Below are 22,533 nucleotides of genomic sequence, written 5' to 3' on the forward strand. Positions count from 1 at the left end.
AAAGAAAAAGAAAAAGAAGTAAAGTTTCACTTAGTTAAACTTAGTTTTTCAGAGCCATGCAAATCTATTCCTTTTTCTGATCCTTAAGGATTTGCTTACAAACGTCTACAGTAACTCTCTGCAGCTGTGTTTGCTGAAATATCATCCACACTTCCTAAAGGATACAACTTTGAGCCAGATGTATAGTGTCCTTTATCAGATTTCACAAAGACCTCTCACCTGGTGCATTTTGATTCACCTTCATCAATGTCATCACTGGGCTAAGCCAAATCTAAAATAGAGCCCTGTTGTACTTAAGTTGTTTCCTTAGAAGATTTAAGCACTGATGTGGAATGCCAAAATAAATAGCTCTTCCCTTAAAAAGGTACCTGCTAACAAGAGTTTCTTATCTAATGTCTCAAGACTTGGAAAGCAAAGAAACCTTTCCTATCACGAGGATTTGCAGACACTGTGGAATAGATTTACCTTAGAAATTCAAGATGTGAAATTCTGGGACCAAAAAGTGAATATAATACAAATGTTTCTATTAGGTCCTCGCCTATTAGGAGAGAGGAGCTGTAACCAGTAATGCGCAGTGCTTCTTTTTTGTTATAACACATTTGATTATTAAAAGAAGGAGGAAAATGTGTTAGGGGAACTGGGATCTGGTCTAGTTACATATACCTAAAATCTTAGCACTAGAAAGGAGGCAGGAGGATCAGGAGTTCAAGGTCATGCTTGACTACATCAAGGGCAGCCTTAGCTACATGAAACCTTGTCTTAAGAAATAAACAAAAAGATTATTCCAAGACAAGAACAGGGCAGTCCCACAAAACAGAAATAGAAGGAATGCTATTCTTGGTAAGAAAGGAAAGGAAACTCCTAGCAAAGCCAAGAGACTTTAAACAGTTGCCCAGTGATCCTTCGATACCCTATGGGATGACTCCAGTCTCCTTTGTAGAACATGAACTGTGAGGATATTTAGGTCATTATATAACCTATACATATCTTCCTATGTATATTAAATCTGTAGATAACATAATATAGCTACATAAAATAAACAACATACTTATATTTGGGGAGGAAATGTAACAAGAAATGTTTGCATATATTTGTTACAGATGAAACCTGTTTTCAAATATTTTATTTTACTTAATATTTATATTTATTTTATGTGTTGTATGTATGTATGTATGTATGTATGTATGTATACTGGAGTCATGTCTGGTGCCTGCAGAGACCATGAAAGGGTATTAATTCCTCTGCAACTTGAGTTCTATATGGTTGTGGGCTTTCAGGAGAGTGTTATAAATCATGCCTGGGTCCTAGGCAAGAGCAGCAAGTGCTCCTGACCATTGATACATCTTGCCAGCCTATTTTCAAATATTTTAATGTACAGTTAATTGGACTCATTGATACAGAACCTGCACATACTAAGACCCAAGGGTTTATATCCTCATTATACTCGCAGAGAGAAAAAAGAAGGGTAGATTTCCTTTACAGTGGTATATAGCATTTTCAAAAACCATTAGGACGATGTTGCAAACAAACACACAGACAAGCTTGCTCCTCCTGAGCGAGAGATCAGCATTAGGTTAAGTTTGAATTCACTCATTTCTGCAGCACATCCTCAAGAAGAAACAAAGGACCAAGGTATACTAAAATTAAATGTAAATTAGGTCAGATTCCTCTGTAGTGGATTTTCCAAATTTCGGAGATATATTGTGATTGATTTCAATAAACCCCATCCAGTTCCCACTAAAAGAAGCTGCCTCATTATGTTTTCACACCCATGAAAGAACGTTTGCCTTGAGTAGAGTTTAAAGACACACCACTGACTTAAGACGTGTGCCAGCATGCATCTGGCCACGAGTCTCAGTAACTCATTGTAAAATGTAAAAACATCTTAGAACACCAGAGAACTTAAAATGTCAATTGATCAGGTAAGTAATATTAGCAGAAGCAGCTCCGTTTACCACAAATTGAAATAAAATTTTGAGTATTTACATAATGAATACAGAATAAGATCTCAGAATGAGAAACAAACTCTGAAATTCTAGAATGTACGCTCTATGTCTTCATGATACCTAATGTACTCCATCAAACACCTAACAATCATTCCAAACTGCCTCTGAACCAGACTTGATAAAGCATCTATCTATTCTGAATGGATTTAATACTTCCTCAGGAATTGTTCATTCTTCAATCTGCTTTAGCAAGTTTTCACTCAGGCAATGTGTTGGCATGGCACTGCCCAGGATCCCAAAACAATGACATAATGAACTCCCTCTCCTGCATCATTTCTTATCCCTTTCCATGCATCCTTTCTTATCACAGTATTTAAGACCCAACTCTCTCCTGAATCTTCCCGAATTCCCCAGATTTCGGGGAATTTCTGGCAGATTTTTCTCAGAAGTTCTTAGGGCTACATTTCCTCAGTCCACTCCCACAAATGTGAGAAGTTCCCAAGAGTCCTAGACATCCATTACCTTGTAACCCTTTTACCTGTGACTAAGTTTTACCCAATCCTTGGTACATGGGTACATAAATACAAAGCAAACATTTACTAATAAGTTATTACTATAACAAAATAAATTTTGAAAAGATTCTCTGGCAAACATATAAGTTTAGCACTTATTGCACGCTAAAATAAGTTACCATACCAATTAAGTAAATATACTTGCTTATATCTTATGTAAAATGATCAAATCTAGGTTGAATATTTAATACCATAGGACATAGAATGTCTTCAACATTTTGCAGAGTTGATCTATGTTTTTTGACTTTATACTCATAATTGCTACAAATGCTACTTTGCATAAATATGTAGCACAAAAGACAGGCTTGTGTTTGGCCATTTTAGAAAGTGTTAGAGACAGTTTCCTACTCTCAGGCCAAAATTCATTTGACTATCTCTATAAAACTTGTCAGCAACTCAAACTCTATTTGTTTCTATATCAAACATTCTAACATAGTTCATTCCAACCATACCTAACTTGATAGTTATAAATCCAAACAATGAGAATAGAGAAACATCAAAGGTCTTTGCTTTCCATAACTTAACCAGTATGTGTCCATAAAAGCAGGCAGCATTGTGTGTATTGTTAGATTTTTTTTTTAAGAACAAAGGAGGTGTGTTGCACAATAGGCAGTGGTTTGAATGCTGAATTGAGGAGTTTTATGCAGGATGTGCTGACACTGCAGAAGGTGACAGCACACACAGTCCAGAGCAACAAGCTCAGGTATTTCAGACCTGAGGCTGGAGTGAAGTTAAATGGTGCAATACCAGCAAGAGAAGCCAGGAATGTCTCGGACGCTTACACTTTTGATTTTGCATTAAATTTTTGGTCCCCATGAGTTCAGAAAAGTTTTCCTTTATGAAAACTCAGAACTGATTTTTTTTTACCACCTCCATGCTGACTGAATGGCAAGGACTTCAAACCTTGAAGCTGGGGTTTAATACCTGATTTCAATCCTAGTGCTTAAGCTTTCAGCTCAGTTCTCAGTCTTCAGCAACTAATATAATTTCTTTGAAGAGCTGTGCTACAAGCTTCATGAGTATCCCTGTATTCAGCACAGTATCAGACAAGCAGTTTTACAAAAAGAGAGAAGTGGGACAAGGAGGACCCACATTTTCCTCTTGTATGAATGAGCTTACTCTTTTCCGAAGTCTTGTGATCCTTGAAAATTTAAGGCACTACTCAGCCTGTGAGACTCCTGAGAAACATTGCTGCCATGTTCCACATGACATGTACTTTATATCTAGATATAAGTAGGTGAAACATACATACATACATACATACATACATACATACATACATACATACATATGTATATATGTATATATAGGCATACACACATACATATGCATAGGCATGTATGTATGTATACATAAAATAAATTTATATTTTCAAAGTTCATACATTTAAACATTTCAAAGGTTAAAATAAGATCTAAAAGGTATCCCATGCCTAATCCTCAAAGGTGATAAGTGATTAATCACATGGGTAACTATTAATTATGTTATTAATTATAGCTAGTTACTATTTATTATTACTACAATTCAGCATTTCCATGTCTTGAGCTTACAATGTTTTCTATACAGTAACCACATCACATTCTAATCAGTGATAAATATTGGAAGTTTACTTATCATGGAGGTAAACAACAGCTCTCTAGTTGAAGTTAAGACAACTCAATAGGAGACAAAGTATAGTAAGTTTTAGAAACCTAGACAACTATCTATGATTGGAAAGATTATGGAATTTAGAAGAGAACCTACTACTGTATTTTTCAAAACTAGTATAATTTCTAACTCTATTCCAGATTCTTATCTACCTTTATACTTAGATAGGTGTAGCTTTTGTCAAAGAAGCTTCTTCTTTCAGTCAGTAGAGACCATTACGGATATCCACAATTGGCCATATTAAAAAGAAGCACTTGAAGGGACTCGAGACCCTATATGAACAACAATGCCTACCAACCAGAGCTTCCAGGGACTAAGTCACTACCCAAAGACTATACATGGACTGACCCTGGGCTCCAACCTCATAGGTAGCAATGAATAGCTTAGTAAGAGCACCAGTGGAAGGGAAGCCCTTGGTCCTGCTAAGACTGAACCCCCAGTGAACGTGATTGTTGGGGGAGGGCAGTAATGGGGGGGAGGATGGGGAGGAACACCCATATAGAAGGGAGGGGGGGTTAGGGGATGTTGGCCCAGAAACCGGAAAGGGAATAACAATCGAAATGTAAATAAGAAATACTCAAGTTAATAAAGAAAAAAAGAAGAAAAAAGGAAATGTAAAAAAAAAAAGAAGCACTAATTGTGGAGTCTTAGAACTAATTAATACAACTATAATATGACCCCTATACCTAAGGCTCAAAGAACATTGGGGAAGAATTGACAGGAATAGTATAAAAACAAGAAAACCAGGACACCTTTTGTGAGATATTGTTGTCTATATATGACAAGTACATATGAGAAGCAAACTATACCTATAAAAGCTCAAAATATCACTCCCTATACAAGGACTGCATGACGACAAGACCTGCTTTTATATCAACACAGATGGTGGGAAGTTCGCAAGGTCCCACTGCAAGATGAAGACCTAAAGAGAATTAATAGATGCTGAGAGAGGGAATATCAGCAGTCTTCTTTGAGAATGAGCCCCATGAGAGGTTTTCCAATTCTAAGCTATAAACCCTAAATACATATTCATTGGAACAATAGTAAATGGTCTCAGCAACTCTATACATACATATATATGTTTACATATATAGTTATACATATATCCATATAATTCTATCATATACACATATATAGTTCTGTATATGTGATATAACTATAGTTATATATCATAATGCACTTTCTCACATATAAACACATAAATATGTGGACATAACAATAATTCAAGAAGAAAATGGCATAAGCTTGAGTAGAATTTGGACTCATAAGAAGAATGAAGGTGAACGAGAAAAGGGTAAAAATGATATAAAATCATTCACATAGATGACATTCTCAACAAATAAACGAAGGGTGTTCTGTCCTGATTCCCTTGGTTCACTGAAATCTCTTATTTACTTCTTTCCAGTTAGAGCTAAGAGTGAAGTTAGAGAAGAGATTTATCATGCACCTTCTATCCAAGGCACACTTACATGTGGCATATGCTGATATATTTACATCAGCTTCATGGTATAGCTAATTTTATGTCCGTTGCACAGAGGAGGAAGTTGTCTGAGGATGAGCAACCATATCACAAACAGCATGTGAGACCTGTGCTCTAGCTGCTGCGTGGTGAAGCATCACTTGGACCCTTCTGCAGTGCTTCCTCACGTGAACTGATGGTTGCTTTAATGTTCTTCCGTTTTAAATGTTAGCCTCTCCAATAGAGAAGAAGCATGTCGTTCTTTGTATTACCTATAGTGAGACCAGAGGAAGAGATTAAAAAGTGTATGTGTTCTTAAAGGGCCAGTTAAGATTATATACGTATGTTTAATTTTCTACAAACATATGTAAGCTCTATTAAATATTCTGGACAATTCCCCTACCACAATTCATTTGTCGATGATCAGATTTTATGAATAAACAAATTTATAAAGGACTACAAAAACTCTACACATTGGATTTCTCCCATTTACTTTAACATGTTCATTGATGTTATTATTGTTCTGGTCTGGTTTATGCAGCCATTTTCTGGAGGAAATTATTTTGTAGCAGATTTCTTAAGATTCTGGCTTCTATGGTCTTTCTGCTCCTCCTTCTGAGAAGTTCCCTGAGCCATAGATGCAAGAAGTGTAATGTTGATACACCTGCTGGAGCTGAACACTCCACAATCTATTGATATCTACATTATATTCAGTTGTGTCTTTCTGTGATGGTCTCCATTTGCTGTAAAGAGACACTTCCTTGAGGAGGGGTTGTTGATACTCTTATTGTGGAGATAAAGATAAGTTAGAAAGGCATAAGAAATTAAGTTGGGTTAGCAAAGTGATTGTAATAGATTCTTTGTCAGGGTCCATGACCTCACTAGACCTAGGAGGCTGGCTAGGTTTCCAGTTCCAGGTACGTGTCCCCTCCTGTTGAACAGACCTCAAGTCCAATTAGAGAGTTGTTGGTTGCCACTAACATGTGACTGCCATTTCTTGGAGATATATATATATATATATTTTGCCATACTGTTAATTATTATGGTTCTAGGTGTTGCAGTTGAATAGAATTGTTTAATTACTACCATCCCTAGGCAGCTCACATAGTATTTCTGGAACCACAGAGTAAGCTAGAGTGCAGAAAAGAGACTTTCAGTTACAATCCAGCTCATGTCATCTGAGTTATACATTCTAAGTGTGTGGCATCTTCAGCAGTAGGCACTATGCCTTCAACCACTACAAGACAACCTCTACGATCTATACTGTTTTGGGAGTCACTTAGATTCCCCTGACCAAGCATTCAAAGGGAGGCTTCTCTTGCCTGGTACTGGGAATTTTGTTAATCTTTATTTTTTGTGGGGACCATTGTCAGCCGAAGTGATTCTAAGTCCTTTAAGATACTGTGTATAATTTTCAGTAAACATCAAATAATAGATACCTTGAGACATTATCTAATTTTGATGTATTTGTTCCTTGTTTCACCTTCTGTATTGACCTCCCTCCCCATTTTTCTGTATCCCAAATCATATCGACTGTATCCTGCTATTTCTCTCCCAAAACCCTATACAACTTTATAATCTCCTGGTTTCCATAATCATTCCTAACGCTAGACAAAAAAAAAAAACTATAAGCAACTATTGGTGACTGGCAGAAGAAAAAAATTATCTTCTCTCAGAAACGAGCCCCCTTATTGGTTATCTAATACACCGCGATCATCCCTGAAAACCTACTACACAGAAACAAGAAAACAGTCTTTGCGTGTGTGTGTGTGTGTGTGTGTGTGTGTGTGTGTGTGTGTGTGTGTGTGTGTGTAGCAAATATAATAAAAGAGAAAGACACTACCAACTTGACAATGGATAGGCATGGCAGAGATTTTAATGAGTTTAGCCAGGATGGGCTGTAGAGAAGAAAGAAAAAAGGCAAGTGATGTGGCTCTATTTCAATGAACAACATATTAAAAAATATATTTGGTAATCAGACTTGTATCTACCATTTGGGCCAAGTTTTCTTCTACTTGCCCACTGTCCACAAAGCTCTTTGAAGGCTTTCTTTAGTGCAGCTACACATCAAAGTTCATATATAAAATAATTTTATTATCATGAAAGTATATCTTTACATATGTCAGTTCTTATTGTTGGTACTGGAGTCCTCACAGCAATCAGCCTATATTTGAGTGTTAATAGTCTTTTACCTTTTTATAGTCACATTTTCTTGTTTGTTGAGGGGGATGGAGGGTAGCCAATTAACATTTCTAGAGAAATAGTATTACAATTAACTCCTCAGTATGTTCAGCACTAGGTAATTCTCAGCAATGAATTTTCCTTTTGAACTGTTACAAAATCTTTGACTATAAATAGCTGTAGCAAACTCACAGTAAGGCTGATTTTCAAAATAAGCTACTTCCTTCCTTTTGAGAAAGAAGGAGAAAATGGTTCTGAATCCATATTCCATTGTAAGAGAGTTCACTCTCAAAAGTTCAGATAAAAAGAGAATATGATAATGCCAACTCAATTAAAATTAGAGGAGGTATAAGATGATAATTTTGGCTAAGAATTCCCATGTGAACCATTGTTACAGTCTCTACAAACCATACAGTGTGTTGCCAATTTGCTCTCTTTTGCTGAATTATGGATTCAATTCTGGCTTCTATTTTTGCTTTAGGAATCTATACTTCTCTGCCATCACATCCCTCCCATAAATACATGAGCATTTGACTACCAGCGGCAGTACTGAGTAAACAGGATAGGATGAACTTTCCAACATTTTCTGGAATCAATAGAAATCAGACTCATGTTTTTCTCTTAAATTTTTAAGGAATGGAGTGTGATAAAATTAGAGAAGCTTTAGAATTCTAGATCCAGCCCAGTCTGGATTCTGCCAGCTGACTATTTGGTCTAAGTCCATAAATTGTGGGAAATAATTAAGGCAAGGTACACAAAGTTACAAACTTTGAAATGTTTAAATGGTAATGGACCTGATTCTGCGTGGGTTTAATGGTTGCTGTGAGCACTAAATGAAATGAGTTGTGTAAAATATGTAAGATATACTTGTTGCTCAATAATTGCTTCCTCCCTCTCAATTCCTGTTTCACTGTCATGAACATAAAACTATTTACGCCCCAAAGAATTGCATTTCTAGCATCTTAACACTCTTATGGGTTTCCTCCATTGTATGGAAAACTTAAATTTTAAATAAATGTTCAGGTTTTCCCAAATAAATACAACAGACTTTGTGAGTCATATAAATGTGCAATTGCATATAAAAGTGATGTGACAACAATGTTTATGTTTGCATTCTTTAGTTGTGAGGTTTTTTTAAAACAAAAGTTAAAATAAAGAACATTTTGCTGGTTAAATATTTATAGGCATTTAATGAACATCAAACATAAATGAATTTGAAATCTCAAAGCAATGCATTGTGTTTGAGGACAAATCTCTGTTTTCATAAGCAAGTCCTCAAGGACCATAATCTTGTCCACCTAACCCCAAATATTTGTATCATGTATCTTTCATTAAAACTTGAAAGAAAAGAACAAGGAACTATCTACAAGTTAAAAAATGTATAGTAAACATCATGTACCTTTGTCTACCACAATCCATGAAGGATGCTTTGCTGGATCTTTGTGAATTATGCTGAACTGAAATCTGCCTTACTGTTTTTTTACCTGGCTTCAGTTTGCTCTGTGGCAGTATATGGGATACAGTTTCCCATCCTTCACAGCATCCGAGTTCTCTCTTCTATTTCTTTATCTCAAAGAACAATGTATGGAGAACACACACCAGGTTTTAGGACAGTCAGAGCTGATATCCTTGGTGGATGCAATCTCCCAGAGTCTGCCTGGGATTCAAAGATGGATTTGTATCACTCACACGATCATAAATACTAATTCACAGAAGTGTATGGGAGCTAACTCAAAGCAGAACGTTGACTTGGAATTATTGAAAAATGAAAGGACTCATGCTTTCTGAAGACTTTATAGTATAGATTCTCTGGAATCCAGCTTAGAGTGAGAAGCAAGAGCCTTTCTGGACATGAGACCAATAGTCAAAGGAAAAGACAACAGGGGGACTCCTTAAATAAAAAGTCAGGAGCTTTATAGACCCTAAGCCTATGAAATAAGTCATTTATATTTTCTTCTTTTATGTACCATATATACTGTCACAGCCAAAACAGGTATAACCCAAGCACATATACCAACAGCCTATTTATATATCTGATGATGGTTGTGATTTTTCTCCCCATAATCTTCTATTACTTTAGGCATTCTGGGTTCACTCTTTTTCTGATTGAATTAATTAAGTTTACCAACTGACATTCAGTTTTTATTACAGTGATCATTAATGTACTTTGAGCAATATAAGATAAAAGCATTGTTGACATTTAAAAAAAGAACAAAATAATCACAAGAGGTAGAGGTAGGGAGAGACCTGGGAAGAAGAAAGGGGGAGGGGAAAAAAGAGAGGGCATGATCAGGTATTGGAAGGGACAGGAGAGAATGGTCAGGGAATGGAAGAGAAATATGTAGCAGTGGAGTATGGGGAACTGGGGTAACCACTAGAAAGTTCCAGAAGCCAGGGAAGTGAGAGCCCCTAGGACCCATTGACTTTAGTCGAAATACCCAACAAACAGGAAATAGAAACTATAAAGACCAGCTCCAGTAGATAGGCATGTACCCCAGTTGAGGGATGGGGCCACCCACCCATCTCAAATATTTAACCCAGAAATGTTCCTGTCCAAAGAAAAGACAAGGACAAAAAAGAAACATAGACTGAAGGAAAGGCCATCCAGAGACCATCCTTCCTCGGGATCTATCCATCTGCAGACACCAAATCCCAACACTATCTCTTATACCAAGAAGTGCTTGCTGACAGGAGTCTGGTATGGCTGTTCCCTGACAAGTTCTACCAGCACCTGACCAATACAGATGCAGGTACTCATAGCCAAACATTTGACTGAGCCTGGGGATCCCAATGGAAGAGGTAGCGGAAGGACAGAAGGAGCTAAAAGAAGATACAATATCAGCTAGCTGGACCACCCAGACTTTAAATCACCAACCAAAGAGTATACATGGAGGGATCAATGGTTCCAGATACATATGTAGCAGAGGAGAGTCTTATCTAATTAATTGGAGGAGAAGGCCATGGTCCTGTGAAGGCTTGATGCCCCAACATAGGGGGATCCAGAGCAGTGAGGCAGGAGTGGCTGAGTGTGTGTGGAGCACACTCATAAAAGAAAGGAAAGGGGAGGGAGTGTGGGGAATGGGAGAGGGGATTGTGGTGTGGTAACCTGGATCTAATTTTAAATGTAAATTAATAAAATTATTAATAAAAAACAAATATGACAAGGTTGACTACTCTCTCCACACCTATTCAATATAGTACCTGAAGTCTTAGCTACAGCAGTAAGACATCAGAAGGAAATAAAGAGAGACAAATGGGAAGGGAAGAAGTCAACGTATCTTTATTTTCAGATATGATACTATACATAGGGGACCCTAAAAATTCCACTGGAAAACTGCTATCGATGGTAACCATTTTCACCAAACTGGCTGTATACAAGATTAACACACAAAGTCAATACCCTTCCTATATACAAATGAAAAGGGACTGTGAAAGAGATCAGTAGGAACAACATTTTTTTTTACGATAGCCTCAAATTATATAAAACATCTTGGAGTATTTTAATCAAGAAAATGAAAGATTAGTATGATAAAAATTAAGATAATGAAGAAAGAAGTTGAGTAAGATATCAGAAAATTGAAAGTGCGCTCATGTTTTTGGATCAGTATGATTAACATAATAAACACCATCATACCAAAGCCACCTACAGATTCAGCATAACCCCCATCCAAATTCCAAAAAATTCTTCACAGATCTTGAATAGACAATCTTTAGGTTCATATAGAAACACACACACACACACACACACACACACACACACACACACACACACACACACCAAAACCAGAATAGAGAAAACAATCATGAATAATAAAATCCCTAAGAACAACAATATCAACCAACCAGAGCACCCAGGGACTAAACCACCATCCAAAGAGAACACATGGACAGACCCATGGCTCCAGCTGCATATGTAGCAGAGAATGGCCTTGTTGGGCACCAAATTGGAGGAGAAGCCCTTGGTCCTGCCAAGGCTTGACACCCCAGTATAAAGGAATGTAGGGCGGGGAGGCAGAGAGGGGTGGGTGGATGGGTGGGGGGAACACCCTCATAGAAGCAGGGGAGGGGGAATGGGATAGGGGGTTTATGAACAGGAAACTGGGAAAGGGGATAAATTTGAAATGAAAATAAAAATATCCAATAAATAAAAGGAATGTAACTAACAATTAAAATTTATAACAATATGGTATGCAGTATGATGGACATTATGCATATAAATAATGTTCAATGATTAAACCAACCTAATTAATGCATAAAAAAGACCAGATGAAGCTGCAGCCACCACCATCCCGAATTTCAACTTGTTCTACAGAGCTATAGTAATAAAATACATTGTATTGACACAAGAATAGATACACTGATCAGTGGAATTAAAGTAAAAACCCATACATAAATTCACCTACACATGGACATCTGATTTCTTTATAAAAAAGACAGAAATACACATTGGGGAAAAGACAACGTCTTCAATAAATGGTGCTGGTCAGTTGAATGCTTGACAGTTGCATGTAGAAGACTCCCAGTAGTCCTATATGCGCAATGCCTAAAACTCAAATCCAAGTGGATCAGTGACCAAAATATCAGGTACATTGAAAGTGACAGAAGAGAAATGGGGAATCACCCAATTTCTTTTGTCTATTGACACACAAAAAAAAGACTTTCTGAACAGAAGAACATCTGGAACTAAGATCATCAATTTAAAAATGGGACCACATGAAACTAAGAAGTCCACACGGCAAAGGACACAGTTATTTAGACAAAGCAGCAGCTGTGGGAAAAGATTTCTTACCAACTCCATATTTGATAGAGGGCAATATCCAAAATATATAATGAATTCATAAAGTTAGGCATAAAGAATGAATTAACCATCCAATTAAAAAATGGGACACATATCTAAATAGAAAATTCTCAATCTAGGAAACTCAAGCGGTTGGAAAACACTTAAAGAAATGTCCATCATGCTTAGTCAATAGAAGAATGCAAATCAAAGCTATATTGAGAATTTATTCATCTGACACCTGTTAGAATGGCTAAGGAAGCAAGTGACAGTTCATTCTGGCAGGGATGTGGAGTAAGGGAACACTCACTGATTGCTAGTGGGAATACCCTGAGAAATCAGTGTGGTGATTTCTCAGGAAGATGGGAATAGATCTAACTCAGGATCCATCTACATCACTCATGCATATACCAATATTCCTGCCACAGAGACGATTGTTCAAATGTGTTTATTGATGCTATATTCATAATAGCCAGCAACTGGAAACAACCTCAAATACCCTCAACAGAAGAATGGGGGGAAAAGAAAGAAGTGTGATACATTTCCACAATGAAGTATCACACAGGAATTTAAAAATGACATTATCACATTGGTAGGTAAATATATAAATCATCCTTAGTGAGGTAACCCACATCCAGAGAAACAGACATGGTATGTATTCACTTGTATGTGGAAATTAGTTGTTAAGTTGATGATAAGTACGTAGAACCACAGAGGTTAAGTAAGTTAAGGACTCAAGGTAGAGGTAAGGGTGAAGGTTCATCTCCCTAGGATAGGGAAATTAACAGACAGCTATGAATGGATAGGAATGGGAGACTGGGATTGGACAATAAAGTGGAGTGGAAAGGAAAGAGGGGGACAAGGGAGGGACTACAATGAGAGACAGATAGTCAAACTATGGATCACTCGAGGGGCAGAATGTAAACCTAATTCACTAGAAACTGTATAAAATATACACATATATGAAGATGAGCTAAATGAAATTGCCAAATGATAAGGGAAACAGAGCCCCAACTGAATATCTCTCATCACCAAATGAAGCTCCCAGAATCAGGAATAGATTACATCTAATTGAATTGTTGGCTCAAGGGGTCCCATGAGAATCCCCAAACAACCAACACTGATGACAAAACTATAAGTTGCTCTATTCAAACTGATGGCAAGGCTTCACTGCTGAGGACAATATCTAACACAACTCATTGTACACGCACAAGTAACCTGGTGTCTATGTAGAGCCATCACGTGTGTGTGCCAGTGCTAGCATCTTTGGTAAAAGAAGGCATCTAGTGTAAAAACCAGAAACTACTACTGTGCTTAAGAAAATAAGGTTGCAATAAAATGATTCATAATGACTTCCTACACTCCTCCCACCCCTTCCCACCTCCCATTTCCCCGATTCACTCCTCCTCTCTTTCCCTCTTTAAAAAAAGAAAAGCAGGCATCTCAAGGGTATCAAGCAAACATAACAAAACAAGCTGTAATAAAACTAGACACATACCCTCATATTGAGGCTGGATGAAGCTACCCAACAGAAAGAAAAGTGTCCCAAGAGCACCAGAAAGAGACAACCCCTACACCCACAGTCAGGAGTCTCACCAGAACACCAGGACAGGTATGCAGAGGACCTCTCTCAGACCCAGACTCCCTGATCGTTGCTTCAGTCTCTGTGAGCCACTAAGAGCCCTAATTAGTTGATTCTGTGGGCCAGGTTCTTGCGATGTCCCCTCTAGTTCCTACAATCTATTCTACACTGTAGGAGAAAATATTAAAATTCCTGGCCTGGAGCTTCTACCTCATGTTGATCATTGAGTTCCCTGGTGAAAGACATGCACAGCCTTCTTATTTTCAGTATGCAATTAGCAGCACAATAGCTAAGCAGCTACCTACTTTTCATGCTGCTAGAATCTATTTTCCTATTGATAACCCCAAGTCATTATTTACGATTTACTATGTTCCCTCTGGAATGCTCTTACCTCCAATTGGACAGCCTTTACAATCATGCTCTCGCTCTCTCTCGCTCTCTGTCTCTGTCTCTCTCTGTCTCTCTCTGTCTCTGTCTCTCTCTCTCTCTCTCTCTCTCTTCTTGGATTTTTTTAATTTACATTTTTCTGGTTTCCCATTCATAAACCCCCATCCCATCCCCCCCTGCTTCTATAAGGGTGTTCCCCCACCCACCCCTTTCCACCTCCCCGCCCTGAAATTTCCCTACCTTGGCAGGTCCAAGGGCTTCCCCTCCCATTGATGCCCAACAAAGCCATCTTCTGCTACATATACATCAGGAGCCATGGGTCTATCCATGTGTACACTTTGGATGGTGGTTTAGCCCCTAGAAGGTCTGGTTGGTTGGTATTGTTGTTCTTATGGTGTTACAAGCCCCTTCAGCTCCTTCAATCCTTTCTCTAACTCCTCTAATGGGAATCCCATTCTCAGTTCAATGGTTGGCTACCAGCATCTGCCTCTGTATTTGTCATCCTCTAGCAGATCCTCTCAGGAGACAGCTATATCAGGCTCCTATCAGCATGCACTTCTTGGCATCAGCAATATTGTTTAGGTTTGGTGACTGTACACATGTGGGCTGGATCCCCAGGTGGATCAGTTTCTGGTTGATCTTCCCTTTAGTCTCTGCTCCAAACTTTGTCTCAGAACTTCCTCCTATGAATATTTTTGTTAGCCCTTTTAAGGACTGAAGCACCCGAACTTTGGTCATCCTTCTTCTTGAGCTTCATGGAGTCTGTGGATTGTATCTAGGGTAACCCCAGAGTTTGGGCTAATATCCACTTATCAGTGAGTGCATACAATGTGTTCTTTTGTGATTGGATTACCTCACTCAGGATGATATTTTCTAGTTTCATCCATTTGCTTATGAATTTCATGAAGTCATTGTTATTAATAGCTGAGTAGTACTCCATTGTGTAGATATATACATTTTCTGTATCCATTCCTCTGTTGAAGGGCATCTGGGTTCTTTCCAGCTTCTGGCTATTATAAATAAGGCTGCGATGAACATAGTGGCGCATGTGTCCTTGTTATATGTTGGAGCATCTTTTGGGTATATGCCCACGAGTGGTATAGCTGAGTCCTCAGGTTCCATGGCAGCTTGGATTCCTTGCTCCTTCCTGCTCATAGTCCTCCCAGACCAATACATGCACAACCTCAGCCTCACCTATATCTCTTTGGTCGAGCTATTGATATCTTTATTCACCAATTAGAATTAACTTGGGGGCAGATTCACAGCAGCTGTGTGCAGACTTCAGGTCTTGGGGGCTGCACTTAACATTACAATAGATAATGAAAGACAAAATCTCAACACTCCCCTTATTCCAAGGTGTTTCATGAGCTCAGCCTCACAGCTTTCTGCATATGCTCCCAGCACTTGCTTGATGAAACCTTTTTGTAGATGATTGGACTAGGCTCCAGTAAATGAGTATAGCATTATATCATTAGGAATCTTTTCATTGGTGCATGTGTGTGTGTGTGTGTGTGTGTGTGTGTGTGTGTGTGTGTGTGTGTGTGTGTGTGTTGTCAGTTTGTTAGTTTGTTTTGTCAGTTGTCTTTGCTTCTATCCTATGTCCCCTTGCCATTCAGGTTTCAGATACTGGCCATCCAGGAAGTGTTAATCATGGCCTCCCTCTTGTAGCTTGGGCCTCAAGTTAGACCAGTCATTGGCCAACCAATGTCTACTCCGACAAGCCTTGAGTAACCATGGAACAAGCTCATCTTGCAGACAGGACAAATTATAAATGGAAATATTGTGGCTGGGTTGTTGTCCCAGATCTCCCACTGGTAACTGTGCCTGGTTACATATCCTCCATTACTAAGAGTCTTCTCTAGGGTCACCCTTGTGGATTCCAGGGAGTTTCTATTCCACTAGGTTTCTTTATCACCCTCCAAAATGCCCCAATTCCAGAAATCTCTCCGAGTATTCTCTTTCTCTCTCTCCATCCCTCTGAACCATCATCACTTCCATTCCCATTCCCTATCTACCCTGAGTCCACTCATGAAATCTATCCTATTTCCCATTGCCAGAGAGCTCCATGCATACATCTTTGAGCCTCTTGGGATCTGTGTAGCATAAAATGACCAACAGAAAATTAACTCAATGGCATCTTTGGAAGTTTCTTATCTCATAAAGTCATGTAAGGACTCTCTCTTTTTTTAATTATTTTATTTTTATTTTATTTACATATATGTTTCTTCTCTCTTTTTAGTCTATAGGTCCTTTGCATATAACTTGCATATGAAAAGTGACTCTTGTCTTTATTTCCTTCCGTTTGTTTGTTTGTTTTGTCCAATTGTGGTATGTTAAATTTTTATTTTATTTTATGTGACCACTTAGAAGTCTGTTTGTTTTTTAAAGAGAGGAAAAAGGACATGGATTCTAAAGGGATATCTAGGTAAAACTGAGGGGAGGGAAAATCATAATTTGGTTATGTCCTGTGAGAGAAAATAAAACTACTTTAAATAAAAGAAAAAAAAGGAAATTTACATAAAATGTACATAACATTTTCAATCTGATTTGTAAGAAGTATGATACAATTTCTAACACTTCATGAGTCCTGCTTTATGAATTGCTGCGAATTAAAATGGCAACTACAATCTGTTATTTCACTAGTAAATCAGAAATTGAAAATAATCTAATTAGATAATACTCTATTAGCAATTAAAATTGTTGTGTATTTTAAACCATTCCAGATATATTTATCAATCTCCTGAGGCTGTCCGTTTTTGCAGGCTTAAAAGATTATTTACAGTTAATTCAAAATTTAAGGTTTTAAACTACACAATTAAATATCAATTTCTATGCTATATACATTTTCATTCTATACTCTAACCATTTAAAAAATAAAGGCTGTAGGGAAAGCAAGATGGCTCAAGAGTTAAACATACTTGCCATTGAGCCTGAAACCTGACAACATAACCAAGATCCATGTAACGGAAGAACAGAATTAACTCCTTCACTTTGTGTGCTGACCTTCAAGTTTACACAGTGTAAATGTGTGTGTGTGTGTGTGTGTGTGTGCATGTGTGCATGTGCATTTACACAAATAAGTACAAAAATATTACTTTAATTTAAAAAATAGACAATGTAGAGCCTCTTCAGACTAGCTATGACAGACTTGGTGTCTTGGATTTTACAGATTTAGTCTCTGTCTACAGATTAATTTCTCAATTTCAAATCAAGAAAATTGGGGGAGAAATAAGTAACATGGCTAAAAATGCATAACTTTTAGGTGGCAAAACCAGTACTAAAACTGTTTCTTTGGGGGGGTAATCTTTATTTATTTACAATTTTCTCAATTCACTTATAATCTCATAAAATAATTATATTTTGATCATATGAATTCCCTGCTCTATTTCTAAATCTTGTGTTTGTTCCCATGATGCAATCCTACCTCCAACCTCTGTACTTTCAATTAGAATACACCTAATGGTATTCTGAGGACACAGTCATAAGCAAGGCCTTCCACTTGACAGTCAGACTGTTTAAAGAAATGACATTTTATAGCGAGTTCATTCTTTTTCTAACTCAGAAAAAATTGGACAGGCTTAAAGTAGATATACATCAAATAGACATTTTACATACACTAAATTTATATTCCAAATAGCGTGACAGTCAGAGCTGCAGGTGTGTTCTTTTGCTCCTGATTGACAAATGAAGCATAGGTCTGCCCCCAACAGCCTCTGAGAACAGATCTTTTTGCCCAGTCTCTTTTCCTGTACCCCATCAACTTCTAGATTTCATATTACACTACTTCCTCATTTCTTAACATAACTGTAGTCCTTGACTTCATTTGTTTATTTTATTCTAGAGACAACTATCACTTGATAGCTCTCCTAAGGAAAAGCCCTCAGAATGTCAACTGTAGCAAATTCTGTGCTCATGCCCTTGCTTTCATTCCCAGACAAGGCATGCAATTCAGCTTGAACTCTACGTATAAAAGGAAAAGTCTTAAATTGTTCTTTTCAAGTATCAGTATCTAAGTAGAGGATTCTGGGTGTACAAATATGATGAGGGTTTCCTCCACTGGTGAATTGCACAGTCAAACCTCATGCTGAGGAAGCAACCAGCTGCTGACACTCCCGCCTGCTCTTCTTTCTGAGCACTTTTTCTGCACTGGTTCTCTGCTCCATTATACTTTTCTTCCCATTCCTGTGAGTCAGACGTGGTCAGAGGCTATTAGAGACTTTACCTTGCCAATAATGCCAACAAAATAGGGGGGAAAGAGGGATTTTTGTCTCATGATGAGATATTTTCCCACCTTCCGTGGATAAGGGTGATAATGAGCAATCACATTACCAAAAATTAAAGAATGTGCAAATAATTCATTAATTGAATGGAAATTGAAAGAACAGAATGTTTAAACATGTGCAGCTATTTTGTTAAAGAAACAACCAAGGCCTAATGATATCCATCACCAGATATCCCAAAGTAAAGAATATATCAAGATTTAGACAAGATACAAATATAAATGGACAAACACGCTATCTCTGAATGGAAAATATTTGTGTTATCTCCCATTCTATAACATCTCAAAGCCCACACAGATCACTTCAATTTGCATTCCTTCCTTAGCATCCCTACCGTAAAATTGAAATAAATTATAGGGCAAAGTCAAATAGAATAAGCTTGAAAAAGCCATTTGGGGTCATGTAAGACACATGATTAATGTAGTACAGTCTACTCTACAGATCTGCCACTGAAGATCACATGCCATTGGCAACTCTATCAGTAATATATATATATATATATATATATATATATATATATATGTGTGTGTGTGTAATGTATATATATATGTATATATGTGTATATGTGTGAATACATATATATACATATATATGTATATATATACATATATACATTTTTTCTAAAAGGTACAGAGGGTTAATAACAATTAAAGTAACACTTCTTTAAAGGTATCATTTCAATAGTTGCATTACACTGTAACCTGAAAAAAAAAACTCACAACATTCTTCGTACAGTCTTGTTATTTGAAAATTTCCCATCTGGCATGATACTTTGAGAAACCAAGAACAAAAGGGCAGACAGCAAGCCAGACCTGGGGTGTTTCCTGTCATCTGTGCACAGGTTCTGGTACTTTTGACGTCAAGTGTGCATATGCTACCTTTCATCTGTGAGGCTCTTTCGTGCTTTAACAGAAGGCTAAGGAGCAACAAGTGTTGTTTAGTTGGCCGGATCTCAGGCTTGCTGATGAAGGTTGTGAAACGAAGTTTATTTACAAATGGTTTTAATAGAGATGGAAACCTGGACATTGAAAACTCAGACTCAGAAAGGCAGCAATTGTATGTCCTCTCTGGAAAGTGTATACTAATTTTTAATGTTTGCATATGTGTGTATTCACTTGCTTTTCTGCTGTTTTGACAAAATACTGAACAAAGAGCCCTTTCTGTCTATAAAATGCACAAACAAAATAAAATAATTACAAGAAACTCTCTCTTCTATATATACACAGGGGTAGGATAGTACATCATACAACAAAAGACAAAAAAATGCTTAAATAAAGCAATATGAGACAAAAAGTCTACAGGAACTTCTTCGAATTCATTTCATGTTGACTATCTATGACTGGGCATAGGCCCTCCCCTGATGCATGGCTACAGTGAGACTACATTGGAGAAAACCAATGTTTCATTTGCACATAGGTGTCAACTGAAGATAGTTGTTGGGTTAAGGGTGTGAGGCTATGTCCGTTTCCTTCTTTCAGTAGTGAGACTCCATCTGGCTTAAACCTATGAAGACTGCTAGAGTCTCTATGAGTTCATGTGTGCAACAGTCCTGCTATGTCTAGAAGACATTGTTTCCATGGAGTCACCCATCCCCTCTGGCTCTTCTAACCTTTCAGCTTCCTCCTTGAGTCCTGAGATTTGATAAAGATACCTCACTTAGAATTAAGTTTTCCAAAAATCTGGAAGCTCTCAGTTGTAATCTCATTTTTTATTTACTTATTTATTTTTTAATTTTAATTTTTTTTGCTCCAGATTCTATCCCCCTCTGGTCTACCCTCTGACTGTTCCACATCCCATACCTCCTCCGCTCCCTTGTCTCTACTAGTATGTTGTCACCTCCCCACACCCTACCACACTAAACCTCTCCACTCCCTGAGACCTCCAGTCTCTTGAGGGGTAGTTGCATCTTCTCTGACTGAACCTAGACCAGCTAGTCCTCTGCTGTATATGTGTTGGGGGTCTTATCTTAGCTGGTATGTACTACCTGGTTGGTGGTCCAGTGTCGGAGAGATCTTGGGGATCCAAGTTAATTGAGATTGCTGGTCCTCCTGCAGGGTTGCCCTCCTCAGCTTTTTCCAGCTTTTCCCTACTTCAAATACAGGGGTCAGCAGTTTCTGCCCATTGGTTGGATGTAAATATTTGTATCTGACATTTTCAGCTGCTTGCTCTTTCAGATGGCAGTCATGATAGGTCCCATAGCCTCAGGAATAGTGTAACACTTGGGGCCTCCCTTTGAGCTAGATTGGAAACTGGTACAAGCACTCTGGAAATCAATCCGGAGGTTCCTCAGAAAATTGGAAATAAATCTACCTAAAGATAAAAACCCAGCTGTACCACTATTAGGAATATACCCAAAAGAGGCCTCACCAGGCCACAGGGCCACATGTTCCACTATGTCCACAGTGGCCTTATTTGTGATAGCCAGAAGCTATCCCACAACAGAAGAATGGATACAGAAAAAGTGGCTCATTTACACAATGGAATACTAATCAGCTATTAAGAATGAGGACATCCAGAGTTTTGCAAGCAAATGGATGGAACTAGAAAATATCCTAAGTGAGGTAACTCAGATCCAAAAGGACATGCATGGTATATACTCACTAATAAGTGGATATTAGACACACACACACACACACACACACACACACACACACACACACACACACACACACACACACGTACAGAATACCCAAGATACAGTCCACAGAACTCAAGGACTCATATGAAGACATCTCAATCCCACATGAGAGGGAGAAGAAAGAAATCACAGGATGGGGGGAGTAGGGTAGAACCTGGGTGGGAAAGGGGTCAGGGAGGGGAAGAGGGAAACATGATTAGGTATTGGGTGGGGAAAATGGACTGAAGTCCTGAGGGCCAGCAGAAAGAATGGAAATTGGCAACCTCAGGAGGTAGGAGGAGGGGGGATCCCTCCAGAATGTACCAGAGACCCTGGAGATGAAATACCATACAGTGGAGAGAGGAGTCTTGTAGAGCCCACCTCCAGCAGAAATACAGGGCATCAAGTGAGAGGGGGGTTTGCCATTCCAAAATCAAACATTCTGACCCATAATTATTCCTCTCTGAAAGAACTGCAGGGACAAAAATGGTAAAGGAGGTCCAGTGACAGGACCTCAAGTGGTGGGCCTCCAAAGACAAATCTTTTAAGAGCAAGTCTTTTTTTCCTGTATGGAGAGTGGAAGGGCAGTGGTTTGGATTAAATTCAGCACTTTATGCATGCTGGGAAAACATTCTACATCTAAGGTATGTCCTCAGTCATTCTTTAGGACATTTCAAACAAACCCAGCTCTGTTTGCCACACTTTAAATTGAAAATATTATATTCTTTAAAATCTTTTCCCCTTGATATATGTATATGCTGGCTGGAGTTGAGGTCTTTCAATAAAAGATAGACTCCTTGTTTGTTAACCAGAACTAAATTGATGGCTTTTATTATAACTCATATAGGATGCTGGGTTCCACTTGGAGAGATAAAATAGACCTGGTCTGAAATTTATTTCTTCTTTTAGACATAAAGTCTTCAAGACTAGATAATTGTCTAATACATATGCTATGGCAGAATATTTGCTGAGGTGGCCCATACCCTGAGCCAACAGTGGGCATGGATTATGGAGCAGAGCAGAGAAATGAAAATGTAGACAACAACCAGAACATTAATAGCATTCTCAAACCACATGAACGTGGG

This window comes from Rattus rattus, chromosome 3 (genome assembly GCF_011064425.1).
Source record: "Rattus rattus isolate New Zealand chromosome 3, Rrattus_CSIRO_v1, whole genome shotgun sequence".
Lineage (NCBI taxonomy): Eukaryota > Metazoa > Chordata > Mammalia > Rodentia > Muridae > Rattus > Rattus rattus.